The sequence below is a fragment of the Furipterus horrens genome, unplaced genomic scaffold (genome assembly GCF_987537825.1).
Source record: "Furipterus horrens unplaced genomic scaffold, mFurHor1.1.pri manual_scaffold_1, whole genome shotgun sequence".
Taxonomy (NCBI): Eukaryota; Metazoa; Chordata; class Mammalia; order Chiroptera; family Furipteridae; genus Furipterus; species Furipterus horrens.
The window spans coordinates 31,721,465-31,746,664 of record NW_028327171.1 but is presented as its reverse complement, the minus strand read 5'-3'; the positions used below and the strand labels follow the sequence as shown (position 1 = coordinate 31,746,664).

At 39.7% G+C, this 25,200-nt stretch overlaps 1 pseudogene; it reads right to left on the bottom strand.

The window, feature by feature from the left end:
* The window catches only part of LOC150020843 (uncharacterized), a 557,669-nt pseudogene extending 534,973 nt beyond the window's left edge, over window positions 1-22,696 (bottom strand).
* Between the last annotated feature and the right edge of the window lie 2,504 nt (window positions 22,697-25,200).

Genomic DNA, 25,200 nt, shown 5'->3' with positions numbered 1-25,200 from the left:
TGATTCCTTCCATGTATTTGTTTCCTCAAACATTTTCAGAGGCATTGGGCATACGGAGATAAAACAAAAATTCCACCTTTAAGGCAATTCCCCCATCTGATGAAGGAGACACCTAAATAAACATATTTACCGAAATCCCTCATAATTAATATGCAAGTGAGTACTATGGGTTCATAGAAAGCAAAGCATTTAAATATTGCTTAGAGGTCACAAAGGTTTCACAAACAAAAAGACCCTTGAAGGATGAGACCCTAATCTCTCCATTCATGATGGTCATGTCACACTATTTCAGATTGTTTAACAATTAGCAATAGTTTGTGAATTTACGCAATCTCTTTCTGCTTAAAAGCTAAAGGCCTTTACATTTAAGTTCCAAAAGAACACATTGTCACCTGCATCTAGGATTACCAGGAAAGAAGCAAATAGGCATTTGTACAGAGTGAAATGTATCTTCCCACAAAGAGACCAAGTGACATCTCAGGCTTTAAATAGTCTTAATATTCTAACCTGCAAGTTGTTTGACCTTGGGAAATTTGTTTCATTTACCTCACTGAAGCTGTTTTCCCACCAGAAAGAAAAGGACAGTGATGGGGAGGGTCTTGCACTGTGCCTGGATATAAGAGATTCTGGCTAAACATGTGTACCTTTCCCCGAAAGCACCTGAGCACACCTCTACCATACACTTACCACCATGTGCTTTAACTGCCTGACCCCTCCATTGCCTGTGAGCTCCCTGTGGACCACTGCCTGCTTCTCACTCATCTCTGCATTCTAGTGTCTGGTGGTAAGAAGGGATGCCCCACTGCTTGCTGATTGCTACGTCGCCAACACTTGAATAGAAATGAGATGGCTATTTCCAAAAGTAATGGATAACATTGTGGAAAATATGCAAAGCAAAACAGCAATAAAACTGATGTTAATATGACAACATTAAATTTATTTATTCATTTACTTAACAAGTATTTATGAGCAACTACTGTGGGCTTGGTACTTTCCAAATGCCAGGGATATAGCAGTAAACAAAATGGACAAAATGTTCCCCTCTCATGGAGCTTACATTTTAATTCAGCAAATAGGCAATAAATAAAAAATATAAGCAAATATATAGCACACGAGAATATTGTAAATGCCATAATGATAAACATGGGATAAGGAAGGGGGGCGGGGAGGGTCAAGATCTTGGAGAGTGGGAAGTTTTATGGAGAAAGGGACACCTGAGCAAAATCTGAACAAGGTGAGAAAGTGGGGAGTGCATTCTAGATGGAAAGAACAGCAAGTTCCCAAGCCCTGAGGCAGAATTCCTTGCAAGGAGCTCAGTGTGACTACATACAGGAGGGTGAACACCGAAGAGATGAGTTCAGAGAGACAGGCTTCAGGATATGCTTGATCACATACGGCCTTGTGGACCACAGTGAAGACACTGGCTTTTGCTCTCGGCGAAGTGCGAGCCAAATGGGGAGTAGGGAGTAGAGAACTAACATGAACTAACAGAATCACTCCACCGAGAGGGTGGAGGAAAGGTGCAAAGACAAAAAATAAGGACACAAATTGGAGGGCTGTATCAATAACCCAGCTAGGATATGATGATGGTTTGGATCAGGAGTGCAGTGAAGATGCTGGGGTCAGAATAGGGATACATTTTGAAGGTGCAGTTCCCAGGTTTGGATAAGGGGATGCAAAGTAGACAGGAGTCAAGGACTAATGCTTATGCATTTTAAGTGACAACTAATTTAAAGAAACAAGTTCTTTCAGGTTCTGAAAATTAAAAGGTAGGTGGCAACTTTTGAAGAATAAAGGATAGCTACTGGCTAGGATCTAAATGAGCAAAACACAGAAATCACGACAAAGAAATAACCCTTAGACCACAGCCTAAAAAGCATGACAGATACAAAACGGACTATGTACAGTATGCAGTACAGCTTGGTGTTCCCACCTCCCTAAGAGAGAATGTAAGAAAGATACTCATGTTCAGATGAGGACTCGTATCAAGAGTGGTAGAAGGGGCAATAAAAGGAGTCTGGCTGTGAAGGAGACAACTGGAAGGGAGAAATGCTCCTAATCAATCAAAGAAATGTAAGCCCAGAGTTCCTTGTGGTTGCTGGACACAAGGTCCCTTGGTAATAAGGGCAGAAAGATGCAATGCAGAAAAGCAGTATGTTCCTTATCCTTGGCAAGGTGACCAGTGAGTCTGGACTTTGGAAGCAAAAAAGGGTCTTACCTTGTTTTTAGGAGAATCTCAGGGAAGCTAATATCCACACCAACCCCAAACCCCATATACCAGCATATGACATTTCAGAGGGAGAATTGAATATAATTAAGCATCAAAAGGCCCCATAAAGTGTGAGATAGATAAAAAGAGAGAACCTACTTATGATGTAACCATGGGAAAAGAGTGAATTTTTCACTGAAAGAGGAGAGAAAGAAAACTTTGAAAAGAGCTGGAATGATATCAGAGCGACCTGTCCCTTTCTCAGTATTTTAGTTACTTTTCGCCTAGGGCAACGAGAGAGTGCAGATACACAAGAGAAGTGAATGAGTAAGTTACATCACACACTCCACAGATCACCTAACAGAGGTGTGTATTTCACTTTAATATAAACAGATGGAAAAAGATTCTATTTCTTCTTTCCCCAAATGTAAGTTACACATGCACTTATACACACATGCGCGCGCACACACACACTCAGGGTGTCGCAGTCTCCAAGATCTAAAATATACTAATTTTCAAATTTTTATAATCCGGTTCCCATAGCAACCATAACTCAGTCTTTTGAAGGACACACGGGAAGGATATTCTGGCTGGAAACAACAACATTCTTTGACAACGGAGAAAAATAAAACCAAAGACAAATCAAAGTAACCCGAAATGGCATTGTTTTAAAGGTCCCCACTTTCTTCTCTTTGATGGTATTAATGTTAAAGTAGTCAGGGTGTCTGCATGCTAAGGAAATCTTGAAATCCAAGGAGAGCTCCAGCAAGGAGGGGCGCTGCCTGGCCAGCCGCAGGGAACCTCCCCGCTGTGCCTGTGATTGCCTATCGATCTCGTGCGGAGCAAGCCTCCTGTCCACACCCGATAGGTCGGCAGGGAATTTGTATCAAGCATCGGCTATGCTCTTTTGGACAATCCTATTTCCTAACAAATGCAGCGCAGTGCATTTTCTCAGCATCTTTCATCTCTTTCAGATTCAAACGTACATCAATAGAACTAAATTTCCACACATTCCACGTCAAATGATTGCTAGAAATCCTTCACACAAGATTTCAGTCTCCCCTGATTTGTTCAGGAATAATTCAGCTACGGAATGTGAACATCTCCTTCTCTGATACTCCAAACAGAATATGGGAAACTCCAAACATTTTCTTAGCACTCACAAACTGGCAATTTAAAAAAAAATGAAATAGGCTACCTCAGCTCTCAAGTTGCTTGAAGAACAGCATCTATCACTTGCCAGATATGTTCTGGCCAGTCACAAACACCACTCTGGAGTTCTTTATTAAGACAAGAATTTACCCAATTGACTGAATTGAAAGAGCATTTACTGAAGGAAATATAGAATTCAATCAAACTTGTTAAAAAAAACACTCCCTTCTACAATTTCTTGACCTAAGTGCTTTGAGCTCTCTCTTTGGTGCTATACTTTTTCTGTCTCTGTTCATTGGCTTTCCAGCTCCTTCCCCCTGATCTGTCCTCTGCAATCTCTCCCTTTGAAAATGCAGTTTGTTTTTTTCATCTCATGGTAGTATTTCTCAAATGAGCCCCCTTCCAGGAATTTCAAGGTCAATGTTCAGCCCAGCATCTGCTGTTGTTGAGTAAGCTAGTCTCTTCTTCCAGCCCAGTCCTTCCTCCGCTCATGTTACCAGTGAGTGCAGTGGTCTCCTCAACAGGTAACAGAGCTCCCTGATTCTAGTTTCGTCCTTGCCCTCCCTGCACCCTAATCCATCCTATTTATGACCCTCAGACTCATTTCCCTCATGCTTCATTTTCATTTCTGCATTCTAAAAACAGGAGCCTGCAGGAGCATCCTTCTCCCCACCACTGCCCTTAAAGCGAAGGAGATGGAAACTCAGAGTCATCGTTGCCAATATCAACTAGTCAGAGGGACGGCACGCCCCATATTCCAGCTGAACCAAACTTATTTCAGGCCCGGGAAAGCACCGGGCTCTTTCATAACTCCAAGACTTCCTCATGCGCTGTCTCTTCTCCTTGGAAAACTCCTCCCCTGTTTCCTTCGCCTGGCTAATCCCAACCTATCTTCCAGTTCTGTCCTGCCATCACTTCACTCTTTTTGGCAGACACCGAACCTCTCAGGCCTCCATTGTAATTCCAGCCCATAACATATTGCCTGGCACACAGTAGGTGCTCAGAGGATATTTTAGCAAGGATGAAAGGAGGGGGTGGGGGGGGGGAGGAAGGAAGGAAGAAAGGAAGGAAGGAAGGAAAGAAGGAAGGGAGTGAGTTTTCTGTTATCTAGCTTCACGTTCTTTCCAATATATTGTTCTGCCTTTGAAATAGAAAGTATTCAAATAAAAGGTTATCAATGGTTCATATAGGGGATTAGCTTGGTCAGCATGACCACAGAGCAACCAAACTTGCAAGGAGTTTCCCTCACTCAGGAGGGTCGCTAAACTATGGTCTGACCTCCTGAAGAAGCTACTGAGCTACTCTCATCTACTTCAGGTCAACAGCATGCTTTGCTCCTCACTCAGCAGCCCTACCACTGCTAACCCCGACCATACTCTCCTGAGAGTGTCTCTGCCACAAGAGGGGGGTCCCTCCTGATGCCGCACTGCACAACAAGGATGGAAGAGTTATGACCATCCCCCTTCGCCCACAGCCTTGGACTGTAGATCCTTGAGAGTTAACTCAGCTCGTGGCCCAGTGCCAGACTCAGGATATACTGAGGGAAATGGGATCAATAAATGATGTGCTCTTTTAGTTCAATGCCTAGTTCTCTCCCCTGTGCTGGCTTTTTCCTCACTAACAGAAAATGCTTCTGAGTCACCCATACTTTACGGCAACCATACGCACTCACTCAAGCCCACGTCCTCCCTCCTACCACTGCCCTAATTCTTTGACTTTAGTTTTGTCTCTTGAAAAGATGGTTTCCACTTGCCCACTCCAGTCTCACCTCCTGTTCATTCCTCAGACCACGAATTAGGGCTTGGGCACCACCCAGCAAGGTACCAGCAAAGTCTAATAACAAAAAACAAAGGACACTTCCTATCTCCTGGCCTGTCCTTCCTGAAGCATTGAATACAACTCACTTCCCCTTTAAAATTCTAGCCCACCTTAATCTTTATGACTCCCCTCACAGATGTTCTTCCCCCACCCCTTTGCCAACACCTATTCCATATTCTTCACTGACTCTCTTGTTTGTTTGGCCAAATTTCCCTGAATCGCTACAATATTACAGTAAAGCTAAAGCCAAATCTATTGAACTTTTACTACAAGGCAGTCTTAATATATATATACTTAAATATATTAACTCATTTTATGGTTCACAGCCACCCTATGACTCAAACGTGTCACCTCCATATTATAAATAAGGAAATTCAAGAACAGAGAGAAAAGGAAACTTGCCCTAGGATTTGAACTCAGACAGCAAAGCCCACACCCTTAACTACTTACTATCCTGTATTGATCCCTTAAATGCTGGTGGTCCTCAAAAGTACCTCTGAATCTACAGATATCACCTTAGTGATACTATCCCCTTCTCTGTTCTCATACATATATACCCAGACAACCCCTAAATCTATTGTTCCAGTCCACTGCTTACTCCCAGCTCAAGATCCACCTATCCAACTGCCTGCTAAACAGATCCAAAACCAGCTCACCACCTTTGACCTAACCTCTCCATCTACTTTATTCACAGCATTCTTCACTTGCAGGAGACACCGCCACACACCCACTCATCTAACCCAGAGCTAATGATTTCATCCTTCCCCCATCTATTACTTTGCCTCCACACCTAACAATCAGCAAGTACACCAGTTCAACCTCTTCCTCTCCGACACCTTAGTTCAGATCCTGACAATTTCTTGCCACAACTTAGGGTCTCTTCTCACAGCTGCCAGAGTGATTTCTCAAAACACCAGCTCTCCTCTTCATGACTCTACTGACAATATTTCCAACGACTCCTCATTCCTTCAGGATAAAATCCCAACTCCTCTGCATGGCACCGGATGCCTTTCTGATGAGCCATGGCTAATTCTCAAGCCTGTTCCACCGTATACTCTACGCTCCATGGCCCTAAACACATCATGCTTGTTTTCTAGCCCCAAAAGCCTTTATACATGTGCACCCTCTTCCTGAAACATACTTCAACACCTTCCTCCCCCTTGCCACTCACCTACCCTCTTTGGCTCACCATCCCTCTGCTTCTCTACGCTGGCATCTATACCCACAGAACTTCTCCCCCACCCATGTGCTCCCGTAGCCCCCTAAGCTCACTTCATTCCCTGTACCCACCATACTGAATTGTAATGACCTTTTCTACTTTTTTTTTGCTATCAGACTTCTCTGAGTATAGAAAGTACATCCTGTACCTCTTTGCATTAAATAAGCATCTAATACAGGACACGCACACAAAGTAAGCAATCAATAAATATTTATCAAATGAACAAGTTATGAACACACAGCTCTTGGAAACTGGTTCTGCCCCTCCTTCTAAATTAAATAGGCTGATGTATTTCAGGCAAAAGAAGCATATGGCTTTAAATCACACCAGTTACAGTCAGGGAATATGTACTCCTTTCCATTCAAAACTCTCTTAAATTATTATCCTCATTATTGATCCTTTCTTCTTTAAAAAAAAAAAGTTACTTTAAATGTTTAATCTAAGTAGAGAGCTCTTTGGCATGAAGATAAGTGAAGTACACCAGTGCTCATTGATTTAGCATCATTAAGAAATGGACTAAATCACATAAAGTAATTACCTGGATTAATAACATATTTTTCCTTAAAACATCAAATAAATGATTTATTTATACCTTCTGAAGGTATATTCTCAAATATAGTATACATTTCTCTAGTTCTATAATCAAAGTATATTTAAAACTATGCTCACAGCACAGTAAGTGAAGGTGATTTTAGAAAGTAAAGCATGGTCCTATTTTGTTAAGACAGACAAACATATTTACATCTGTATTTATATTTGTGTTTATATTGCATAGCATATCCAAAATGTTAAAGGTGGTTATCTCCACATTCATCTCTACATTCTAATATTTCTACAATAAAATATATACTCTAAATAATAAAAATTAAATTTGTATAAGTTAAGACTATATTGAATCTAAAATTTTATTGACAAAATAAATCTACCACCATCGAATTCCATATTTACTTATTTACACAGAGTATTTTTGAGCTTTGGAATGTATATTCAGCTTCTAGATCCAGAGCAATTAGCTATTTGATCTTGGACAAGCTACTCAACTTCCTGAACCTCAGTTTTCTCATCTGTAAATAGGAATAGCAATAACAATTGCACAGGGTTGTTATTAATACTAAATGATATAATGAAGTAAAGTACCCTGCAGAGAGTGTAAAATAATTGCAAGTACACGTTAAGTGTTAGCTATTGGTATTTGTCACTATTATTGATTACTTCTTGATTCTCAATTACTTGCCAGGTATATAGGCAGCCAAATAGCTGAGTTCTAGATAAGCAAAATAATTCTATATGTAAGCAACTGTTGACAGAAATAAGAGTCATCATAAAAGCTATGTCAGTTAACCTCACCCTTAAAGAGTAGGAAAAAAAGATGATCTTGTTAAGTATTTAGCCATTTACATCAACAAATTAAACACAGCACTGTAACTATAATATGAATCACTAATTATAGGTCTGAAGAAGCCATGTCTATGGCCTTCTTATTCCTGAATGTGCTTACATCAGTTCATTTCGGGGCCAAGTTACAGGTCTGGAGCTCATGTGGTATGGCTAGCGCTTCCCGCCCTGCTTTGGGATATTTCAATAACCTTTAAACAGAGGAAATTATCTTTACTTTTTTATGGGACATCACTGGAATAAATAATAGCAACCCAGACAGGGAGTAAATTATGACACATTTTAATGAAAAACAAATGAACTGTAAAGGTTATTACCAGAAATTAAATTTAGCGACATTGGTGGCCTCAACAGTGGTCTTACAGCATCATCTTCAAGTGCTCTGGTCAGTAATGTACTACAGGTCTGAAAATTGTTTCAGAAACAAATAGAATTTTTAAAAGTATTTTCTCTAAGACAAAAGTAATAGGTGTTTATTATATAAGATTGGCAAAAACTTAGGGCTGTAGATGGAAGAATAAAAATTATCCATAATTCACCACCAAGAAATAAACACTATTAAAACATTTTGATACATTTCCCTCCTTTTATGCTTATTGTCTTTATATTTATGCATTTATATATAAATATCAGGCTGCTACAGACAATTATATCCTGCTTTTTTGATTTATTATAATGTAATCATTTTATAGAGCATTAAAAGTATTTGAAAACATCGTATTTAATAGCTGCATAAATGTTCCATTGTAAGGATATACCATAATTTACCTAACCACTTACTCATTGTTCGACAGGCTGTTTCCTTTTTTTTTTTTTTTAACTTTTTTGCTAACACACAGGAATTTTAAACATGGTTTTCAAGAGAAACAAGTTTCATTTCTTAGGCAAATGAAGGATACAATGAAACAGACGGTGATGATGTGTTAGTGTAATAGATTCACTGCTAGACTCAGGTTTAATCAGAACAGGCATTTATCTTTCCTTCAAGCAATAATTCATTTTAATTCAGATTTTCCACTCCTAGCTGCTTCCTCACAAATATGTTTTCCATCTCACACGATTGCAAAGACTCAGCCACAAAGCTCACTTTATTGACAGGTGGCATTTAATTTGTCTGTAGGTCAAAAGCCCTACTATCTCCTGTTGCCACACTGAAAAGAGGCAAAAAGCTTCACTTACAGTCCTGCCCATGTGCAACCCTTCTCCTTTGTGAGAATATTTACCTCTTTTCTAAGTTCCGTTCTTATCCAGTCTGTCAGATGCAAAAGTATCTTCAGTGGGCTTCTGGGGTCCTTTAGAATTAGCTTTTCTTACCACGCCTTTAGGCTCTTTTAAAGAGTCTATCTCCATGGGGACCAAAACTCCCTATGAAGAGACTCCACCCCACCTTAATAGAACTTCTGTTTCCTTCAGAATAGGCCTCTTTTGTACTACATGCCAGAAACATAAATGCCCCACCTATGCCACCAGATGAGGAGCTTAAATTTCAAAATAATTAAAGTAGTCACAGCAAGAAGCAAAGTCTTGGGGATGTCATTAATAATGCAACATGTGGTCAAATAGATTCCACAATCAAAAGAGAATATTATAAGCATATTCAATATGAAATGAAAGTAATACGGCAAAGTGAGTTAGGCATTTCAGTTGACTCTCCTTGGAAATGAATCACTTACCAGTGCCGCAACAGCTATAGGTCTGTAGCAAATGCAATCCAAAAATATAACACCTCGTTGGATCAAAATAGGGGCTTCAAAAAAAGTATGAAAAAAATTAAATAGAAAATTTGTAAGGCAACGTACTTCAAAGTCCACTTCTATTAATAATGGATCATGTACCAGGGGGTCCAGCAGACTGACCCTAACAGGACCACTTTACCCTTCAAACCACTAGCACACACTCTGGAATTAGACAGCATAAAAAATAACCACGAGTAAGACCCTTAGAATTTTTATTCTTACTTTACAAAGAATGAAATTTTAATGAATAAAATACCTCAATTGTAGAAATGGGTTTTCTCCTGGTCACTATTCCTAAATAATGTTTTTTTGACATGAGAAGTTTGATACTGTTGCACAGTGTTTGTTGTTCAGATGGAATAAACACATAGAAAGCTCTTGCCATGGTGTCTGGCATGGTGATCCTGTTCAATGAATATCAACTGATCTTGCTCCTATTATACACAAGTGATGGGATTAATAGAATTACAACAAAATTCATTTTCATGCATTACCCTTAATGGATGATTTGATCTCAATTTTCTGATTATTAAGATGAAAATTTTTTTAAATAATAAAATCTGATTACATTTTTTAAAACTTTTGGCAAGGTATGTTATAAAATGTTGGAATTTCAGATTTTTAAAAATCCATTCATATTATGATAAGGTCTTTTTTTTAGTTTTTGGTAATATAGGAAGCTGAACTTTTCCTGTTTTACACTAACCAACATCCAGAATTTAATCAAACAAAAATAAATGAGTACATTTTGCTTAAAAGTAATTCCTCGTTTTATAAAATAATTCAGTTTAAATTACCATTTGAAAATTAATATATTCTTCAGTCATAATATTTATAAATACAGGTTAGAAGAATCTAAATTCCTTAGAGCCAAATTGTTTGGAAATTCAGAATTTTTCAGATTTAAGAAAGGTGATATGGCGCACATGTGCCCAAACCCATAAATATTCTCCAGAGAAACATAAGGTTTTTCATATTGAATGAAATAAATAAAGTCTATAATTATGCTCCTATCAGCTGAGTGTAGGTTTTGCCCACCAAATTAGTCTGTAACAAATAACAACAAAAGGTATCTGTCAGTGCTAATACCTTTACAGATTTCAGAATTATGTATAAGAGATTATAAAACCATTTTTGTTTCCTTTTTTATTGTATTTTTTCCATTGCATTTATCCCCATTATACACTTTTCTACATCCAGCCCCCTCCCCCCAGCACAATCACCACACTGTGTCCAAGAGTCCTTTCTCTTTCTTGCTCAATTTCTCCACCCTCACCCCTACCCAGAGCTGTCACCCCACTCTCCACCTATGAACCTGTCCTCATTTTCCTACTAGTGCAGTTTGTTCATTAGATTCCACATATGTGTGAAATCAGATGGTACTTGTCCTTCTTTGACTCACTCATTTCACTTAGCATAATGTTCTCCAGGGCCATACATGCTGTCGCAAAGGGTAAATTATTTTTTCTTATTTACAGCCAAGTAGTATTCATTGTGTAAATGTAACATAACTGTTTTATTTACTCATCTACTGATGAACATTTGGGCTGCTTCTAAATCTTGGCTATTGTAAATAACACTACAGTGAACAACTTGAAATCCTCTTGTTTTAGGACATACATACTTCAATTTCACCAAGTCCTATTTTGTTGAAATTGAAGTATGTATCTCCTAAAACTAAAGGATTTCAAGAGCCTCTTGTGCAGAGTCAACCTGTAAAAGCATCAGCTTGGCATAAGATACCTTAAAATCGACTCTAATTGTTATTTACTACCACTAACCAAAATCCTCTGGTTATAAGTTCAAAACCACACTTTCAAGGCAAAGCAGAGTTCTTGAAAACTGAATACACAATGTAGCACAGCCCATAGGAGTCACTTTCAGAAACTCACAAAATCACATAAATATAGTTTACCTCATTCTTCAGGTTTACAAATGCATATAAATTACACGTTAAAAAGGATAAGTGAACACATGCTCCCAGTTATTACTATTTTTGTAAAATCTGCATCCAATTATTATGCCAAATCCCTGGATTAAGAATAGATCCTTAGCACCTCAAATAACAATTTATAGTAAGATCATCTTGGGTCTTTCTGATTTTCAATGCACTTTGATGGTATAAGGCTTTTGATCATTTTCATGTTAGTCTATTTCTCTCCAGCTGTTTTTCCACAGAAAACTAAAATTTCTCCTTATAAGCAAATGAGAGGGTTTCATTATTATCCCCCAGCTATTAAGAGATAAAATATTCTTAGCTACATCTTATCAGGGCAGGCTTAACATAGGTTGGAAGCAACCAGAAAAATCTGTTGTCTTGGGCAGACATTTCCATACATTTAAGTACTTGATGTTAAATAATTATATATAACATCATGGACATGGACAACGGGGAGGGATATGATTGTGGGAGAGGGGGTGGGTTGGGTGGGGGAGAGAAATTAGGGGAAAAAGGGACAACTGTAATTGAAAAACCAAAATTAAAAAAAAATAATAATAATTATATATAACAAGTAACATTAGGGACATTGATTTTAAGTCTGGTTAATCCTTCAAGCACTTGTATCTCTGATGCATACCAGAGAAACTAGAGACCAGAGAGGTTACAGCATCACACAACTAATTTGTAGCACAGCCAGAAGAAGAACTCCTGATACTTACAAATAATTTAGGTTTGGGGCACATTATTTTATCTAAGAGGGGGCAACATAGGGAGTACAGAAACACAGGCTGAAGTTACAATATCAATGACTAGCTTTAATGCAAAAATTATTGTGCTCACATTTTGACCTTAATGAAATTAAAATCTAGCTGTAGAACTCATGTGGGCAACTAAATAAAAGTTGGCAGAAAATGCTCAACAGGACTTTAGGAGACTAAGATTCAGAAAACAGGGAGTTCTCTGGTGGGACTGAAATGGCTCATGCAGCCACTTACCTGGGAGCATTCTAGGCCACTACAAAGAATCCCTCCATTGTTCAGTGAGCCAAAAATATATTTCGAGCCTTTACAACCTTCAGTAGGTCATTAGAGTAGACTATGAACTCCCTGGTCCCTTAAATTTTAATGAACCTGAGCCTTTAACAGTGGCACAGAGAGCAACTTTAGCTGTGAAACAATTAAAATGTTAATGGGGTTTCTCCTGTAAATAGATTTATGAAAGAAAGAGAATGCTGACTGAGTTGTTTCTGTCCCCAACTTGGTACTGTCAGTTGAATTCAAGCAAAATGTGCCTTAGAAGAGATGTAAGGCATGCTGGCTATTGTGCTTCCTATTTCAAAACTCATTTCAGTATTGCACAGAACATGCTTGAAGCGCCATACAAGTATTATTTTGTTATCACATAATTAGCCAGTGTGTACTGCGGTGTCCTGAGTTTTTACCTGTTTTGTTTTATACATGGTATACCAATACATTAAAAGGAAACTCATGTTAATTTTTGCTTCTCCTGTTACAGGGAAAGTTCAAAAGTTCAGAAGATAAGAAGTGGTTCTCAGCATGAGTAAACCGTGAAATTCATTGGAAAATAAATTTTTGATGTCAAGACACATTCTCAGTTTATGCATGCTGAGAACAATTTCTTATATTTTCAACTTTGTAGCCTGGGATAGCCAAAATTTGTTTAAAGTCCACAATAAATAAATAAGCAATGCAATTTGACTATTATTTTATTATCACATACCTATGTCTATAAACTAAACTCTTCATATTAGAAGTACTGAGAATGAGTATCAGTGCTTTGGACTCCAGTAAGAAAAAAATATATTCATAATTAGGTTGTCTTTTTCTCCCAGTTGGAATCCACTATACTAAACCATGAAAAGAGTTTTCTTAATAATTCAGAGAAACTAAACCTCAAGTCCCCTGGGACTGCCTCCTTCCTCAAGAGCAAAATCCACTAAAGCTCAGAATTACTGTCAATTCTTAATTAACCATGTCAGTGAGAAGGAACATTAAACATCATTGAAGACTGTCCACTGAAGAGTGACAAAAAACATTTCCCAGATCACGAGTTGACAAGCCATATAATTTATATCCAAGGAGCTGATTTTATAAAGGATCGGCAGGAAACACTTTTATAATTTTAACCCTCAGCACTGTCACATGGTTATCAAATAAATTTCTTTAAAGAAACTAGAGATCTCCAAATGTCATGTCAAATAAAAATGTCTGTTAGACTGCTTAGACAGAGAGACATGCGATTAATCCTATCTGAGGAACCTGGAAGGATTTGTGAAATAGATGACTTTTGTGTTGGGTCTTCAAGATTGGCCTGGAAGAGATGGAGGAGGCAGAAAATTCCTTGAGAGCAAAGGCCCCACAGCAAGAAAGTATGGGGTGCATCTGGGGACTGTGGAGTATCCTGGTGAGGGCAGAGCTGCAAGCGCATGGGGATAATGATGGCAACTGATATATATATATATATATATATATATATATATCAGTTAACAGTATATATCATCCCCAGGAGATACTCTACTTTCAAAGCCTTGCCATGCTCTGCTCTCTTCCTGTAATGAATTCTCTTCTTCCCACAATCCTCACCTTCAAATGCCACCACTTCCATGAAGCTTTCCATGATTTCCCCCCATGAATTTGGTTTCTCCTACCTTTTTAAATACAGTGGCAGTTTGGTCTAAGTCCTTTATGGTACTTAACCATCCTACAACAAAAGCACAGTATTTGATCAAAAACTCCTAGGGAGTAGAGACTTTATCTTACCCATCTTTACAATCTCCATAGAACCAAGGAAAATGTCTTGATTATGGTGACTTGATCTTAAATTGTGACCCATCTGTAATTAATTCTGCTGTAGTAGTACAGCAGGCAGGCCTTTCTCCTATCATTTCTGATGATGGGAATAATGAGGCTGAAAATGATGTCAGGTACACAGCAAATGTTTAGTCATGCAAGAATGCAGACCACCGACACATGCAGCCATTCTATTGGAGCCCCCTCTTCCTGTCGACATGACTGAAAGTGAGAGCTGCTAGAGCTGAGTTTTCAACTAGATAAGGGTTCTTCCATGGGGTTTGTTTAGGTAACTCAAAGTCAATTATCTTTTCAGTAGTGACACTGTCCACTTTCAGTATTCCTCTTTCATTGAACGTTCCTGAGGCTTTCCCCAGTGTTTGCCACTCCATCTTTCCTTCTTCTCAGACAGTGTCCTAATCACCTCCTTAGGTCTTTTTTCACCTCTCTTCTTCTCATTTATTTACATTTCCCAGGTTTCCTTCTGAAATAATCTTTTCTCGTCACTTTTTATAAATACTTGTCCCCTGCCTTTTCAATGTCTAAATATAGTTCTAGCCCAGACCACTCTCATGGCCTCAGACCCTTACATGGAGCTTCTCCAGAGTGATGCCATCTAATCTGTAGATACAAAAGTGCTGAACTCATCCTCTTCTCCCCCAGAGCTCCTCCTTCTCTTGTGTTTTTTTATTTTCTCCATTACCCAGGGGCCACCCTTGAGTCTTCTTTCTCTCTCGCTCGCTTATTTCCACACATTTATCAACTCCTCTTGATATTAAAACTTCGAATCTGTTCCTTTCATTACCACCACCATTCTTTATTTATTGGACTCACATCATTTCTCCCTCTCCTACTGAAAAAACCTCCTAATTGGGCTCTCTGCTCTGGCTTTTTCCCTCTCCTCCATCCTTCATTCAAAACACAAATCTGATTAAGTCACTTCCCCATCTTCAGTCAGTCACTTCCTGGCTCTTCTTTGGTCCACTGCAAAATGCAAAATTTTCAACATGATATGCAGGACTCTCCTTGACATAGTCCCTCTCAGATGCCCTACATTCATCTTCTGTGGCCCCTTTCATATTCTGCCCTCCAAACATACCTTTAAGAAAGTGATTTATGGTTTTCCTGAAGGGCAGATCTTGCCTCGTTTTTGCACCTGTTCTTCTCACTAACTGGAAACACAACCATCACCATCACCATCTTTACCATCCATGTAACCTCTACTTAAAAATCAGTTTAAAAAATAAAGTCTTGAAAACCTATACTGAGGCCCTGAATTTATTCTTCGCTCCAGCTAGGTTACTATCCCATCTCAGCCAACTTTTTTTGGTAGGCTCTGGTCTATTTGTTGACCTCCCCCAACGTCTACGAGTTGCTAAAAGACACAGGATCACCTTATCCTCTCTGCATCTTCAAAATCTAGCAAAGTACTTGACATCGAATATTTGTTGAATAGAAGTAATAAGAAAAGAAATCAGACACATATTAAGCAACTAGGTTAGTGATCTGATTTTAGCTTCGGTGGAGGAAAAAACAGATACTTGGGATTTGAACATAGTCCCCTGGGTCAACTCACTAAATCTCTGTGTTCATCTAGTTCCAGAGTCTTCCTGCTTGTTGAGACAGAAGACAAAATTCAGAGCTAGGTTCAATAAAAGAAAACAATACTAGGTTTAAGCTTTAACAAATCCCATATGGCTGATATTGTGAAGGAAAATGTTAAGGGTTTAGGGAGACAATTCTTCAAGGTCTATTGCATTTCTACATATCTCATGAAGAAGCTTTAATTACTTTTGTCCTGGAAGTATATTTGTATAGCAAACAGCCTTAGAAGCTATAGAGAGTGTCTCCTGCCAGGTTCAAGGGCAGTGTTGTTTCCTAAGCAGGATAATAAAGAGAATGTTTCCCTCTAAGAGCAAAGGCTGGACAGATTTGACAGCAACCCCTTAGTAAGACAGGAGATTCTTTAGGGCCCGGGTTCCTTGGCTATGACATAAATTCACTGTGCGCACAGCATCCATTGGGCTACTCCTTACAGTCCCCATGGAACTTGGGTGAGGATAAGGGAAGGGCCAGGGAAGCCAATGCAAATGTGAAGCTCAAACTACCTGCTGTGGCTTATCTAATAAGGTCCTTTGACTCTGATCCAGAGTTTCTTATCTTCTGTCAGCACTACGAATTTGGCAGGCTAATTTGTTACCTGGTAGGTAGACTAAAATCTTAGACATGGAGAAGGAGAAGGGAACTAAAGGTAGTAATTTTAAAAGTGCTCAATAAGTGTTGACAAAATTGACTAATGCCAGAAAGGTAAAATCTTCAATACAATGTAGTAGTTAAGAGCACAGATGCTAGAGCCAAAGAGCCTGGGTTCATATCCTGGTGTTTACAATTATTAACTACATAAACTCTTCTGAGCTTCATACTCTTATATGCCATTACTCCAGGAAACTTTAATGTCCCTGGATCTCAATTTCCTTACCATGAAATGTAGACACTAATATTACCTTCTAATAGGGTTGTTATGAGGATTAATTATTTAAAATATGTAAAGTACTTAAATTGGTCCTGGTATACAATAAGTTCTATTTAAGAATAAAATTCTGATGCTTGAAGTTTATTCCACGGATAATCAAAGTTTTTAAGAAAGAAAATAATAGTAGGCCTTTGCTTTTGAAACCAACGTTGATGAAAATTAAATCATACATGTAAAAATAAAGAGGACTGAGAGAATATGAAAGAGAAAACCCACCAAGAGACAATTGTAACGGTCTAGGAGTGACCACTGTATGGCCGGGCTTTAGTGCTGGCACCAAGAAAGAGACCTAATTCAGGAGGCATTTCATCTGGTGATTAGAAAATTCAGCAATATAAATATTAACGTATAGTTATCCAGTTGTTATATACAAAGGTCTTTCCACAATCATCTTACCTAAAACTCATAACTACAAAGTAAACTGGGAGAAAAGTAACAGCTACAAGATTTCAAATAAGAAGAAAGGTCAAGATAAGCAAAGTCCCTAAGAAGGAGAAAATATAGAGACAATGATAACGAAAGCTGATCTATGGACATTTTGAGTCTGAAACCCATAGAAATGATAAATTTATAATTGAAAATACACGCTGGTAATTGAAGAGATCGAGGCTTAGGTGTACAGAACTGGGATTCATTAGAATAGAGCATTTGATGGAAGCCAATGAAAAGAAAGACATAAACCAGGTGAAATGTAAAGAATGGGAAAAGAAATAAAGCTAGAAGGCAGGGGAATGCAGGGGCCTATAGAGAAGGAGAATTAGAGATGATACTAAGTGTACAAAGGAAAAGCACAAGTAAAGAAGTGGAAAAGTGGCAAATAGGAATGGGCAGCTATATCACATGCTAGAGAAAAATAAGAGTCGGGTGAGTTTCAGAAAAAAAGTCAGTTTCTGGGAAGGAATTTTAGCAGAGGTGGCCCAACTGCAAAGGGTTAAATGATCAATGACAAGAAAGGAAACAGCATCAAAGAGCTGATCTTGAAGGAGAAAAGAAGCAAGGTCAAGCCAGATTTGAATATAGACACAGACTTCCTAAAACACGGAACAGAGGCAGACGCACAGAGGGAGACATGGATACACTGGGAAGAGAAATAAAACAGTAGAAGTTGACTGTTAAAACTACAAGGCAGAGGTGAGGATTTGTTCTACTTGGGGCAAAAAGAGGAAGTCCTACTTGGGGCAAAAAGAGGAAGTCCGTTGTTGCGGAAAATAAGTAGAAAGACCCAGACTGAGAGAAAGACCAGGGAGGCTGGTAATTTGAGAGTCTAGAAAGAGGAGGTCAAGGGCAGAGGGACCACCACAGAGAACAGTGATTGGAAACAGCATTCTGGAGTTAGACAGAGTGGGTCCAAAGCCCTCCCCACCACTGCTCAGCTACGACACTTTAGGCAAGTTACTTAACCTCTCTCTGCTTCAGGGTCCTTTTCTGAAAACTGGAGATGATAGTATTGCCTACTTCATGTGGTTGTTGTCAGGATTAAAGAAATTAATCAACACAAACTGCTGTAAATAATGCCTTGCCCATAGAGAATGCACACAGCCTTCTTTAGTTCACTTTATGCTCGTTTAATGTGGCTGATTCTCACACGAAAGAAAAATATTTTTGAACTAGTTTACACTCGTGAGTAAATGACAGGCCACCGGCCATACTTATGTGTAACTTTAAAAGTGAACTGATATTAGCTAGACATCTCTAACTGGCTTAATTTCAGGCTTTATCACAAGAAAAGTGAAAAATAAAATAAAACAAATTCCAACATGATGTGTGGTAAAAGAAACAACTTTCTCAATTCCCTTTCATGATTCTGGATTATTATAGTTTCTTACTTTTCTCTACTTATCAGTTCTTCAAAAATCTAAATTTCTGCCACTCTGACCACAAGTTTCTATATCAGCTACAGAAAGTTGAGGTGAAAGATATTTTTACATATAATGGGTAGAGTTGGGGTGGAAAAACAGTACCTATCCTGTCAGGTCAAATTGTCTGTTTTGGATACCAGAGTTAGGAAATAAACATGAGATGTACTAACCAGTTAAAAGACTGCTGAGTCACAGAGCAGCTACATCTTTTTAATATTTGCCCTAAATATCAGAGAAGTCCAAGTGTCTCAAGTCCCAGAAGCTTACGCTGCTGCATCTGCCTTTATGCACGTCTGTGGGATATCTGCAACACTTTCATGTTTACTACTTTTGGTCCTGTGGTATGCAATAATCATGCAAGTGTTTCCAAGAGAGCATTACAAAGGATAAATTTCAAGAGTATGTTACGGCCAGTCATTTTCCTTTGATATCTCAAAGATCTGGGGGAGACTTTATTTCCTTCTTTTTAATCATTTAGTAAACGTTTGCAGAATACCATTAACATAAGTAAACTCTTCAATATCCCTTTATCAAAATGCCATTACCAGTTACAACACTCCAATTTATAATGCACTTGCCAAGGTTATCTTTCTCCCTTCACAAGTCCCAGTTTAAGCCGAGCCCAACATTTTTATACTTAAACACCTATTGCCATGAGAGAGCAGGGTCATTTTGTATGAAGAGTGTCAGCGAGGAGGACAGAAATCAGGCCTTCCTTACCAGGAACTATCTTCATACTGCAGAGCAATTGGCATCCCAACCCACTCCCATATCCAGCACTAAATGCCAAGAGAATTCTGTAGCTCTTACAACACTCAAAAAAATACCCATAGGTTTCTCAATACTTAGTATGTAGAAGGTACCCACTCCCATTGAGAATCCCTGTCAGTGATTTAAGAAAAAAAAAAAAAATGTTTAAACAGAAGTTTGTCCTGGGTGTTCTAAGATGGACCATATTTTGTTAAAACAAACAAACAAACAAACAATAAAAAAAAAAAAAACAGCACTGGAATTCAAACTACTTGGGCCCAAATCTTGTGAATTGCTGGAGTGTGAACTTAACCTTACTGTGTCTCTTTCATCATCATAAATGGAGATGATAATAGCACTTACCCTACAGGGCTTTTTACAAAATAAAATGAAATAATACATGTAACGTAGCTAGAATTTTGCCCGGCATCTAAGTACAAATTCAAACAAATTAAGTATTAACTATGATTTTCAGTGTCAACTTATATAGTAGGTCCTTAGGCACTCTTTGTGGAATACTGATTTTATGAATCTGTCTACCCTTAGTTCTACAAGGTTTCATAAATGTAATAAGACAAGGTCATCAGACAGACCAATTATCATTAGAGGTGAAGTATCCATTAATAAAATTTCCTTAGAAAATGAGCTTGCCTATGGAGGAACGTACCACAGCTACAATGCAATAAATTGAGGCTCACCTTTATTTAGCTACACAGTCATTTCTTCGTTCACCTGTCATCCCAGCATCAAAATCTGCTCAGGTACAAGTTTGAATCCATAAAACTTTTATCTTTGTTAATGACCTATAAGTGCCAGTCTGTAAGCTGAGGCATTCCTATTAGTGGTCCTCACCTCATGAGAAACCTGTTTTCAGTGAAAATGGACCTCAAAGGTCAATAAAAATCTTAGGAAGAATTCTTTTTTATTTAGTAGACAGATGGTGTGTGGAAGCCAAGTGTTACACACATGGTTGTATCACATGCCTATAACAATTGCAAAGGCATCTGCAGAAACCTAGCATTAAATTCCAACATGGTCCCTGCTGAAGAAACTATTAATTCTAATACCAGAGAGGACTAGATACAAATTTGATTGGATTTTTTTCCATCCAGACTTCAGAAAGTACTAAGAGTCATCAGAGTCATCTCAATAACTCCTGCAGAAAGAGCATCTCTATTAAACACCCAGGAATTTATATTGGCTTTAATATCCAATCTCATCTCACCTGATAAATAAATGAGCTGCCAGTAGAAGTGTCCTTTACAAAAAATGCAATGTCATCCTTCCAATCTTTTCAACAAAAGTATCAATATTGAAACCTGAGATAAAAACAGTTAAGCAATGTAAAAAGTGATGTGATATTTCTGTTACTTTTCAGTGCCTCTCAAAGGGATTATTTGGTCTCATGTGCAGGGGTGGCTCCATGGCTAAGTAATAAGCTAACCCAGGGTCCACTTTAATAATGGCACTAACAAGAGCAAGGCTAGCCAACAAGATTCCTAAAAAGCAGTTTCTAAGAAATGAAAGCTTATGCAAGCACAAGCTATTCAAAGTAAATATGTTTTCTGAGATAAACTGGAGAGGAAAAGTTGAAACCAATCTTCTCTTCAAAAAAACAAGATACATCTTATCAATACAAGAGACATCACACCTTCCCAGGGACTCTGCCTAGCATGTATTTACAAATGATGTGGGCAACAATTTCTGGGATGCCACCAACACCTTTCATAGTTAGGTGCCATTTGCATGAAACCAGGCAGCAAATTGAATGAGAAGGATAAAATATGGAAACATAGTGAACTCCAAAATAATATTTTTTGCACAAGAAAAAGTAAAGTTCTGGAAAGATATAGATGGCTTTTGTGTACTTATCGAAACCACTTTTTCTATTATAAAATATTACCATTTCAAAAAATAAATGATGAAGCAAAGAAATAGCAAAGTAACATCTATGTTTAAACGTTCAAAATACTCTGGTGTCTATTCCTAACTGCCCAGAGGAGAAAGGAAAGGCAGGATGGCTCTGGCTTCTCTCGGGCGACTGGATGATGATCCTTCCTGACACTACAGAATTCAGTGCCAACTTCAGCCAGCCAAGGCGACCAGGCAATCTGTAAAGACTTAGACTTGCCCTGAGCTTCATGCTGTGGTTGACACCGTGACCAAGAATTAATATCTCTTTGTCTCAATCACTTGTAATCTGGAAATGAAAGCAAGCCCGGTCCTTAGAGAACGTGTTTCTTCATACTGCTCAGTTCTCTCCTAAGGAGGCAAGCATCTAAGTGCCTGCATATTAAGTGCTTACATACTCGTCCCCCCAGGTCCTCACTTCAGCAGATGAGCCAGGCTCATCTCTCATCAAACCTGTGGAATAACCCACTCCTTCGGACTTGGAGATACTTCTAAAAAGAAGGAAGGAAGGGAGGGAGGGAAGAAGGAGGGAAGGAAGGGAGAGGGGAACGAAGGAAAAAAAGAAAAACAAACACATGTATTCGAACTCATCCTCTCTAGAAAGAACATGTCAAGAAACTCGCTGTTCGACATGATTTCATTCAAAACCCTTTCAGTAAGTGGGACTTACTAGCCACATCACCCTTCCAAACAGGAAATTAACTGAAACACACACACTCATACTCACAGGCACTCACACATTGCGTGCACACACACACTCTCAAATCTGGGGGAAAATTGTTTCAGGCGCTGAGAAAGGAACTATCAGGTGCACAGCACACATCTCCCAGACCCGGGGGCGCGTTGGGACCGCGCTCCCTCAGCGCTCTGCCTAGGACGGCCTATAGACCCCACTGGGTGCCTTCCGACAGCTCGTGCCCACCATCCCTTCCCTGAGGGAACTGCTCCTGTGGCACTGTCCGCAGTGGGTCCTGGTTGAGGCGGAGGCACGGAAAGGCCAGCTCTCCGCTTGCACCCTGGAGCACGCCGGCTCTACTTACTTACACGTCCTGCCGGAGCTGTACGGCGCTGCCTGGCGGCCAGCCGGTGGCCACCCAGGCTCAGGAGAAGCACCAGAGCCACAGTCTCGAGGTCATCTCCGCGGAGCTAAGCGGCTCCAGCCACCACCCAGGCAGTACAGTGCGCGCCACTCCCACTCCTGCTCCGCAAGTCCGAGCCCGTCGCAGAAGTTGGGTTCTCCGGGCAGAAGTTGGTGTGCGGGGCTCGAGGAGCTGGCGAGGTGGGTTTCCCCGCGGAGGGCGCGGCAGCGGATAGACCCGCCTGGGCATCACAGGCTACTGGGAGCAAGAGAGGAGCTGCCCAGCGAGCCTGGAGACGCCGAGGCTGCAGAGATGCGCGCCCCTGCACCGCTGAGAGCGACTGGAATCTAGCGAGCCCTGCGGCCCCGCAGCCCCCGCAGACTCGGTGCCATGGAAACGCGTTCACCGCCCTGCGCCCCAGCTTCTCCCGAGCGCTTAAAGAGACAGCCCGGCTGCCACCCCGGTTCGATGTGCTGCTGGGCGTCCCCCACCCTCTCCTCTCCACCAGTTCTGCCCTAGGGGCGGCTCGGCGGAGGTTGGACGCTCGGGGCTGGAGACGCAACTGAGATGCAAAATAAGGGGCTTCGCTCAATAGTCCCGCCTAACTCTGGTCCCCATCTCTTTCTCCCCACCCACCACGCAACACATCTCACCCAAACACCTCCAAAGAGGTGAAGGAGCCTCTCACACACCAGCCTACTCGACCTACTCCAGTTGTGTATAGGCCACAGCGGATTCCGTCTGGTTCTGCTCGTTCCCACCCCAGTCCCTGGAGTCATCAGAACACAGGCTGCGGGAGGTGTTTGAAGTGGAAACCAAACTGCAGTTGATTGAGTCAAATCTTCTGCCAAATCGACAGTTGCAGGACACATCCTGGGCTCATTCAAAAATATTCACCCCCCTTCAGGCACCAAAGGTTTAAGGAAGAGCCAACCCTTTCACAAACCTACTCCCTCCTTTCCTTCAAACCAGCTCTTTTCCCAAATTTAAGGTGGAGCAGCCAGTCGCGAGCCCTCACGGCCCTTCCAGAGGGTGCAGCTTCCGCTGGGACTGGGAGGCTCAGGCTGCGGTGCTGGACCAATTGCCTGGGACACACAGCCAAGGGTAGTGTGGTAGCCAGCAGCTCCGGCCCAAGGCTGTGCCTCTGCCCAGCGCCAGCTGCTGTCTGGAAAGCCACAAACCTCTGGAGTCTGTCTGTTTGATGAAAATAATGACCTATGGTGTGTCGTGCCCTCTCCAACAAGGACGGTGCAGCCTCTGAAGCCATAATCTGTAGTTTAGCCTTGCAGAAAATGGATCGATCTGCAGTGGGACAACTTTTTGATTTGATTCCTAAACTTACCAAAAGTGGCTTTCCGATGACTCATTCATAGCCAAATAATACTTAAAGTGGTATCACCTGATTTTCTCAGTCCTCGAAGTCCTGAAATCATCTTCCCCAAATGGCCTTCTGGGCTTCCTTTTGCCCTTCACAGTTGAATTAACCATCTGGCTCTTAGTTTCAGTCTTCTGAGCCTTTGTTCTCCCTTCTTTCTGCTTTTTCTTCGACTATAGAAGCAATTGAGCACTTACAGGAGAGAGTGAGGAGCAAATTTGGGGGGGGGGTTCTCTGAAAAGAAAGAAAAAGATGAGGGTAAGATAGAACACTTGGAATTCTTAAACATCTGTAACTTTGCCCTCCTTAATTTGTGTAGTTGGAATTCACATCACCCTGCCCTGTCTCCTATTTTCTTAGACATACCTATGTTTTTTAACCTTTTTTATTGAAGTTTAACTTAAGGTGAAAATCATAAATATACAACTAGATGATATCTCTAACTTTTGAGAATTCTTTAAGAAAGAATTTTAGAGCACTTAACTGTTTTAATGAAAATTTATAGCACACCCAAAGGTGATAGGATAGATTAACTGTAACCTAAAATTTCCTGTGATTTGCTAAGCCTTTCTTTGCTTCTGGACTAGTTTTAACTCTGCAGGTCTCTATCTTCACCTAATCTAATTCCCTCCTGGTGTATAAAAAGTTACTAATCACTTTTCTTTCTTTATATTACAGAAAGCCTTGCATGAATAACAGACCTTCTTTCTTACAAGACTAAATTTTGCATAAGCTATAGCTGAAATTCAGAACTATCTTAAGAGCTGAGGAATAATGAGAAAAATGCAAGAATGTATGCAAATTATCTGACTGCCTGATTGTTTAGTAAAGGGCAGCTTAGGTACCTGGAAAGTAAATCATTAAATTGAACATAAATTAGAAAATTTTCTTTTTATGTACATTATTTTAAAGACATGTTTATTCTGGATGAACATTTAGAGCATTTTGGATATAATAGGCTAAATATGATTAGTGTATATTTCATAAAGTGAGGTAGATTTCAAATTATTCTAACATGGATATAATATGAACACAATGCCATGTAAGCAACTATCATTAAATGAAACATACTCTTCTAGTGTAAGAAAAAAAAATTGCCATGTGCTGGGAAACTCTAATTTGAATTCAGCACCCTTTTGCAGTCTATTCATAGAATTTTAAAATAATTGGTGATTTAATTTGATTGGTTGTTTATGTTATATCTCTGTAACAGGGGAGCATTATGAATCTTGTCAGTTACAGTTTTACATATTAAAAAAGCAATGCAGTTTGGTCATTTTGAGACGCTATGAACACACAAAATGAAGTTAGATATAGACAAAACAATTCATTCAGCATTTATTGCCTGAAGTGAAAGACATTTTAAAATTAACAATTCAAGAGAATGAGTCACATACACAATAAAGCAATTT